This window comes from Seriola lalandi, unplaced genomic scaffold, assembly GCF_002814215.2.
Source record: "Seriola lalandi dorsalis isolate HSWRI2012SDOR001 ecotype SW California unplaced genomic scaffold, Sedor1 jcf7180002054855, whole genome shotgun sequence".
NCBI classification, from domain to species: domain Eukaryota; kingdom Metazoa; phylum Chordata; class Actinopteri; order Carangiformes; family Carangidae; genus Seriola; species Seriola lalandi.
Genome location: NW_019525408.1, coordinates 57,976 through 66,614, shown reverse-complemented (window position 1 = coordinate 66,614; position 8,639 = coordinate 57,976).

The following is an 8,639-nucleotide window of genomic DNA, read 5'->3' as shown; positions in this document are numbered from 1 at the left end:
AAATAAGCTTGGAAAAAAATAAGCATGCACATTTCCAATCAAACCCAAACCCCATGCAATGCTACGACTCCCAACATCAAAGCGCGCTCAAAGCGATTGTCTCCCCCCTGCTCCTTTTAAACTGCCTCTTTTTCCAATGTAGAAAAATCCCCTTAACATCAAAGAGGGAGACAGAGAAAGTAATTTAGCCTTATCTTAATTGAGCTGCAATTTTAATAATGATCTTACACATTGGGACCTTGGAGGAGAGAATTAGCTGCAGGCTGCAGGACGATAGGCTGGCTTCCCTGCTCTGTGCTCCGCCGCGCTGCTCTGGTTGTCTAATCTCAGCTCCAGACATGTCATTGGCCAGTGATTTATGATGACCTAATGTTTTGTTTACTTCATGCTCATAACAGGCGGGCAGATTGCATAGGGCACGCCGTATGGGGAAACATGAAAGCGCTGGGGCTGCTCGCAGGGCTGCAGTCCCCAGTAGTTCGCAGAAATAAACAGCGCTGTATTTCAGCCACCTGGCACAGCACCTCCTTCAAATTGAGGGCCAGAGCTGCCGGCCACTCCGAAGTTTAGAAAAATCCCAGGCTGTGTGTTTCATTTGCTGTCATGAGGCAACCATCAATCTTCAATGTGGAGGTTACACACTTGATTTAACCTCTGGAAAAACACATTGACCCGTCTGTTCATGCACGTTCTCAATAATTGACTTGCCTTTGCCATATGAGAGGACAAACATATGGGGCCTGACAACTGCTTGACAGTAAGGTCAAGAGTCCAGTAAGTCAGTCCACTTTTAAATGACTTGGATTCAGCTTCTGTCTGTGCTTTTCTGGTATTTAGTGGAGCAACTGAGAGGGGCTCAGACAGTCCTGGTTGCATACAGGAAATGCTGTTGCTGCTAAGGAAAATAAACACAAGGGTAGCTTTGTGTGAGTGATTTTAAATGATATGATAATGCGAGGGTGTCATAGTGGTTTCCTTCACTGGTAAAGAGTGTAGGACCATTACAAAATGTGCTAGTATTCGTGTGCGTAATATCCTTAAACCTTGTGTTTCTTCCAGAAACCTCACCCTGCATATCTGATCTGGACACAGTGACTCAAATGTCTTTTCTCTGAAAGTAATGAGAAATATTTGTGGCGTGATGCGTGTCAGTGGACAGTGAGGGAAGGGAGACAGAAGAAAGCACAGGCCACCTCGGCCTGTATCTCCACCCGCTGCGGGGGTGTACACAAGTTTCACCTCTCTGATGCAGGCAATGAAACAGCAGCAAATCCACGTATTTTCTTCCAGCTTCATCACAGTTGACAGCTCAAATCTTTGAACAGTAGTCTGATTTCTAGTTAAATGAAAGATTCACTTTTTCAAAGCAATAATACAAAGTCATTTTGGTCTTGTGTGAGTCTTTTAATCCTAAATGAGCCCAATATATTGGAAAAAAAGTGCATGATGCACTCAGTAATTGTGCTGACTAATATTACTGCCATGCGGGAGCTGACCTAAAACCAGTCTGAGGTCAGTCTTTTCATGACAAATAGTCCTTCTATGTGCATGACACTACTAATTTGAAAAGTATGGTACATTTAATTTGGAAATGCTCAGACTGATATTAAAAAGTGGAAGTCAGTAAATACTAACAGACTGGTTTGAGTTAAATTAAGGGTTGGGATTATGGTTAGATTTATGTAGCTACAGGTTAGGTGTGTAGATTATTGTCACATAATATGTCACAACATGGATAGTTAAAGGTTGAAATGATTTCACTAAGGCTTATATCAAATCAAACTTTTTAAACATGTTATCAAAGCTGTTTTGCTTTGAGAATATCACATGTAAACATCCACTGAGGCAGTTTTCACATCACCATTTATTATGATATATTTCATAAATAGAATGAGTTGAAAAATCCAGAGAGAAGTGGTGAGATACTGATATGTCACACAAACGAAACGCCTGTAGCCACATCTCAGCAATCTTGTAACGTCATCTGTTCAATTTTATGTGTTTCTGTTGTTTATAACACTGCGTAGAGCCCATGCCAACAACTCCCAGAGATGGAGATGTCAATAGTGTAAATATTTTTCTCCTTCCCTGTCTGGCCATTCAAAATCCAATTTGAAAACCCCATCAGATAGGCATTTCCTCCTTCTGCACCAGCAACCAGAGCAGGCGACTGCTACATTCTTATCTTATCAGCAGCAACAATCTTACATCTCGTCGTGCCCAAACAGGGAGAAAGAGAATCATAATGAAAGTGGTATTTTAGCTCCCACCTCTGCCACAAATAAAGCACATACTTGAAACTAATATGCAGCTTCTTCAGTCATCGACTCAGATAGGATATTGGCTTTTTGTCAAGCAAAAGAGCATAGAGGAAAAACCCTCTTCTTGCTCTTAATACTCCCCCAGCTTCCCCTTCTTTTTTTCTTCTCTCCTGGCATGGTGACATGCATGATAAGAGCAGCGAAGCAAACTGTGAGCTCTGTCTGGGTCTGTACAGGAAGCACAAGGGAATCAGTGGTGTTGTCCATCAACGACAGCTCTGCTGCCGTCACAGCCTAGAACAATGGCCACAGACTCCCCTGACATTGGGAAAACTTAGTCAGCCAGCAGTCTCACTAACACTGACAGAGGAGATAAAGTTAAGAGGAAAATGAGAGAAAGTAATCCAAAAATTACATTTACTCACATGCACGTGGGCACACAGGCAGTTTTTAAAATAACCTCTAATGTCTCTGAATTTTAAAAATGACTGAATATCTCAGTCAAGATTAGCCCACAAGTTTCTAAGAAGGGAGTCATGAAAGTGGGTTGGAAAGTTCCCCCATTGAGTCAAGTTACAATTAACCCTTTAATACCTGGGTTCTTTTGAATGAACACATGACAGTATACAGTATTATACATATATATATATACGTGTTCCTTAGCCTTGCCTACTTGCCTGTTACCTACTAGCCTACCATAATACATTAGTTAGCCGGACATGCTAACATCTGCAGCTCATATTAGCAGATACACACATTGTTTAATCCATTCCTTATATTTTTGGCTTTGGAAAGATGATAAAAAAAAATCTCATAAGATACCCAGTATCTCTCTTATTAGAGCTCCCTTCACATTATTTCGGCATGTAGAGGAATCCAAAGTTTGACAGGCCGGCCGCGTCGAGCTGTGGTTGCTAAGCAATAATGAATCCATGGACAGTCACTGTTCAGGGGAAAGGTCAATTTCCACATTGAGAAGATATCACATTAGAGAAATGTTATAAGTGTCAGATACACATTTTGGTTAGAAAGCATTGACATTCCTGCCATGGCTTTGTTTACACAGCAGGAAACCTAACCCAATCACCCAGTTGTAAAGTAAAGAGGCTAGATATACTATGAAAACAAACAAAGCACAGAGGCTTGTTAATTTAATGCCATGGCATACATTATTGTAGAGGAAACGTTTTTCACTGCCAACATAAATACATTCCACCCTCACGTTGCACATACTTGGGATGAAATATAATCAATAATGCAGTAACTAGTGTAAATAATGGCCGTCTGCGCAGCTGTAATGATGATAGATCTAATTGCTTCTGTACAGAAATGTGTTCAGGCTTCTGAAACTTAAAAAGGGGGAAACATGTGGGTAACCAATGGCTAACATCCCCCAAAATAATTTTTACAGTGATGGAAAGTAGGGAAAACACAAAGCCATCTATGGACCCCTCTGAGACACACACACACACACACACACACACACACACACACACACACACACACACACACACACACACACACAAGCCATCTGTCCTGGACAGGACACAGCGAGTGCATCCTTCAGCGCACACTTACTGGAGGGGAAGTCGGGCCTTGAGGCTGTTATATGACATCAGCACAGCAAAAGCGACACCATTTATCACCGACCACTGAACATGGAGACATTCATAACATCCTGACAGGAAAATCTTGTGGAAAATAATCACTTGGGCTTTGATAACAACTTGGCTCCTTCTCTTGCTCCTCATTTAAACAGTGTCCTGTCCGGGTATGCTATTCTTTATCTGTGACCTTTATTCATTTATTATGCATTCAACCTGCCGCCATATTAATCTATGTTTTAATGATTTTACATTTTAAAAAAGTAAGATCTGCACCTGAAATCCCTGTTTTGTCTCTGATTGCGTAATGTTTAGTGATGCTTTAAGGTTACTAGAAAAAAGTTATTTGTAAAGTTGGATGGTCAAGTCATTATGGACTTTATTTAAAGGTGATCATATATCATCATCCACGGAGAGACGCTTATCAGTGTGATATCCACATTACGGCAAACTTACGAAAGAAGAAAGAGGAGATGACCAAATCTTTCAAGAACACACTCATTTGGGTCCAAAGGTTACTCAGGCCTTTGCCGTTTAAGCAAAGCACGGAGTCTGTAGCAGCTCTTTGTAACCGACCTGCTCTCACTTTTGGTCTATCTTTTGTGCTGAGGTGAGAGAGGAGCTTTTGTCACATGTCAGAGGAGCATGGACTGCAGCCAAGCCTGTCCGTGGGCCTTCCTATTTTGACACCCTAAAGCACCTGCCCTCACTGAAGCATGGCAGGGAACGTCACAGAGAGAACAATAGAGAAAGGGCCTCTTTCCAGCCACTCCTTGCCGGCTGATCCAGCACTGACAGCCCGTCACTCAAATCCATTAAAGGTCATTGTAGCTTGCTCTACAACACATCTACAACACATTGTAGCTGCCCCCAGCCCCCCCACCCCTCCCACCCCACCCCCGCAACCCTCACGAGGACACGCCCTAATGGACTCTGCCACTTTTACATTCAGTTTTTCCTCTCCACCATCTCTCCTTTTCCCCTCAGAGGTCAGAAGAAGGGGATATCCCAGAAGGAAATGCCTGAGCTCTGAAGGAGGTGCCTTCTGCTCTCTCTCTTTTTTTTTCTCCCCCATTTCTTTTGCCATAGTCCTGGGTGTTATCGCACTTATGTAACAGAGTGTGGGGTGCTAATAACAAGATGTCAGAAGAAAATACATCCCTCCTGAACTACATTATTCCTCTTTTGGTTTCTCTTTTCTTGGCAAAAACACATTTACTTAAATTAAGTTGGTGAAAGATAGACAGTAAGGAATCTATTATGTTACAGTGAGATCTGAAAACGGAGAAACTCTGCATGTGTACTCTCCACTGAGTCATGTCATCAATGGAGTTGTTGGAAGGAACAAAAACCTAAGTCGATGCCAACTGACTGTTTGTGCTATTATTGAACTTGATCAGTCAAAACAGGCAGAAATATCAGCTGAATTGTTGCCATGCAGTTAATCTGATAAAATCCATTATTATGATTACCTATCCAGATGTTTCGCTTTATATAGTAGCACTTAGTCGTATTTTATACTATCTTTATGTCCTGTCTGTCGTTTACCATTGTCAGGGTATAATTGAGAAAAGAAATCAAGTGTTTCCTCTTAGTGCTTCTTTGTTTTGAATCTGTTTACAAGTCACACATCACCATGGGTGCATCTGTTCACTTAAGTGCCTCATTTCAAACAGTAAACCTGTACTTCAAGTCAGATAACATTTCATAATATGATACATATACGGTGATGATGGGTTAATTGAGGGTGGCAATCGACACTTGGCAATAATCCATTGCTCAAGCAATAATTCACTTGCTTCTGGACTTACTAATTAGTGTCCAAATGTATGGAATGTTGTTTGCACCATTTTTACCTTAAATCAAACTGCCATTCAAATAAGATACCTGAAATAACCCTGCACATATTGGACTGTGAATTGCTACTTGAAATATTTTTGCAGGTCAGGCGGCTCTGAATCATAAATTTAAATGTTAATGAATGGTTTACTTACCTTAGTTATCTGGAATCATCTCCGGTATCCTTTAGACCACACTGAGGATAGAGAGCTACTGCACCTAAGCAGAGGCGTGCACGCAACCATGCATGCACACTCACGCACAAGTGTGTTCAGCCATATCAGCCCTGGCATTCCAACCCCTAGCTTGGATGCGAGAAATGATTTAGGTCTCTTCCTCTTGATAAATGCATGCTTTCACTGTAGTAAAATGAGGGGGTGCAGGGAGGGAAGTATGAGGCACCTGAAGCGGTGAAACTAAGGAGGCAGGACGTTGCGGTGATACTTCATGCAGCACCTTGTTCGTCTCTGGCGTTGTGAAGACAGATAAATCTCTTTTTTTATGGCAACTCCATCATCAAGCGCAGGAGATAGTGTGCCCGCTGCCATGGTGATGTCGACTCACCCCTATCGCTGCACCACACAGGCCTGAAGTACAGGGAGTTATGTCTGACTGCCTGCCCTTCGTATCCATCATGACCAGATATGAAAGGGCTTTGTGTGATAAAGAATATCTCTTTTTTGGCTGAAATGGGGTGTTACCCTGTGTGCTGCTGATGAAACATGTAATACACATATTTTCTATATAAGGGTAAAAGAATATCCAAGGATGAAAATAAATAAGGGTCAAGACACGCCAAAATCGCAAATGTACCTTGGTTATCGGGCCTCTAATAACAATGAATTATTCCGAAAAATTACGATAAGATTGAATAACATTCCTAAATATGAAAAAAAAACTATATATCATACATGTGGAGAGCAAAAACAGAGACCCCCTGCTGTGGAAAGTAATAAAATAACTACCTCTAAAAAGCAATTTGTAGATTTGCAAAGCCTTGAAAAATAAACTGCAGCCATATAATAAATGTCCTTGTCGTCTTCAGGATTACACATCTCATGAAGGTGGAATAAATGGCTAACCTCAGCAGCTATCTTATTTTCCCTGTTTAACAGCTGAATCACATCAATATCCTTTTTTTTTTCCCCCCCTCCAAGGACAGGACGTGAAGGGAAAAGTAACTCCTCCAATGATCTACTAATAGCCCCCGGCAAGCTTCAACCACAAGGCTGTCCATCATCAAGCTACAGTTCCTGCCTCTGGGTTAATAGTGAACGTGCAGATAATGTCAGTCAGTTTACCTGCTGCAGTGACAGCTTTACTGGGCCTGTTCGCTTCTAGCTTTTTGCTGGCAGCTTCAGAAATTTGGCATATTGCAAAATGTCTTCGTGTCGCCCATGTTTTAAAGGGGTATAATGTTAAAAATAAAAAAAAAATAAAAAAGCAAAACAAGTCCAAGTAAAATACATTTTTTTCTTGTAATTTAAGAAGATGCAAAGTAGAAATGTGGGTTAAAAAGGGTTGTGTTATTTTATCATTAAATCTCACTAATACAAAAATTCCACTCAGCACAGATGTTTGCATTTTTATGCTTTTTTTTTTCCTCCTTCTTCTTCTTCTTCAAGATCAGATTGCATTTGAACTTGCTAGTGTACAAGAAGTTGAAGAAAAGTGAGTCTATAAGTAAGCTGGAATAAAAATATGCAATGTGAAAGTAACATGAAGCAGTTTCCTCAAGATGCCAAGATATTGTCAAGATAAACCACTCTGACAGGTAAAAATCATAAATGTGCCAATAAATGTGCTCATAACTATGTATCAGATCAAAACACATCTAATCAGCTCATCTGAGGACGCTGAACCCAAGTTTGTGCTCTTACACAAGCTGAATATTTCATCTCTACCTGATGAACAGATTGTAAACACAACCTCAAAACATTAAAGATAAATAATGACAATATGATTAATAAATGAATTGCAGAAATTTGAAAGTGGCCGAGCCAAACAGAGCTCATCCCAAACTTTTGAGGCGAGTCATAAACCATGTGAGCAAAGGAGATGATAGCAGGTCGCCTGCCTCGTCCATGGCAGCTGTCAGCCTTGGCTCGTGGTTCCCTTCTCTGGGTCAGAGGTCATCCAGCTGTGCCCCCACCCTCCCTCCTCACTTCTTCTCCCCCTGACGCAGCAGATGTGGTCGGACCACCATGGCGAGGGCCTGACCACATCTGGCTCTGATTACAGTCAGACAATCCAGCTTTATCAGCCCCATCCACTTTGCTGAGCTCTGCTACACTCATTCTCCCAGAGGTGATGTGTGACACATTCTCAACTCACCAATAGCGGCTTTACAGGGTGATTTATACAGTATGTAAGTCACCAAAACTGGGTTATATACTGTTGAAGTTCTATTGTGGTTTGAATTTAACACATGCACATAATATCTGACTTATAAAACTTCAAAAATGACTACAATGAACTCCACATTTCTTATCACCTCTGTAGTAAACCTTTATGTTCTCTTGCCCCTTATTTTCTCTAACCTTCCTCTTAAGGGAAAGTGATAATTCTCTGCTTGTCAAACAAAACTAAAGACTAATGAGTTAATGATATACTGCTGTTTCTGAGGACTGCTGCTGAGTCCGTGTTTAAGTATTTGCCCGCACTCGAACATGTCAGTTTAATCAAAAAAATCATGTGATAGTGCTTTCACAAAGCACAAATCATTTTGCCCCTCGTTGCCCTGCATGCATGCCACCTTTACTCTGATGAGCAGTCATGTGATCTGGATGAGAAATATGTCACACTTGCAGATAGAAATCCCAACATCCATAAACAGGGGAGTTTGAGAAAGGATTGTGTTGCATACAGGGATCACTGGCTGCAGTTTATTTTCCCAGGGTGCCTTTCCCATTATTCCCCACCCTTTTGCCAATGA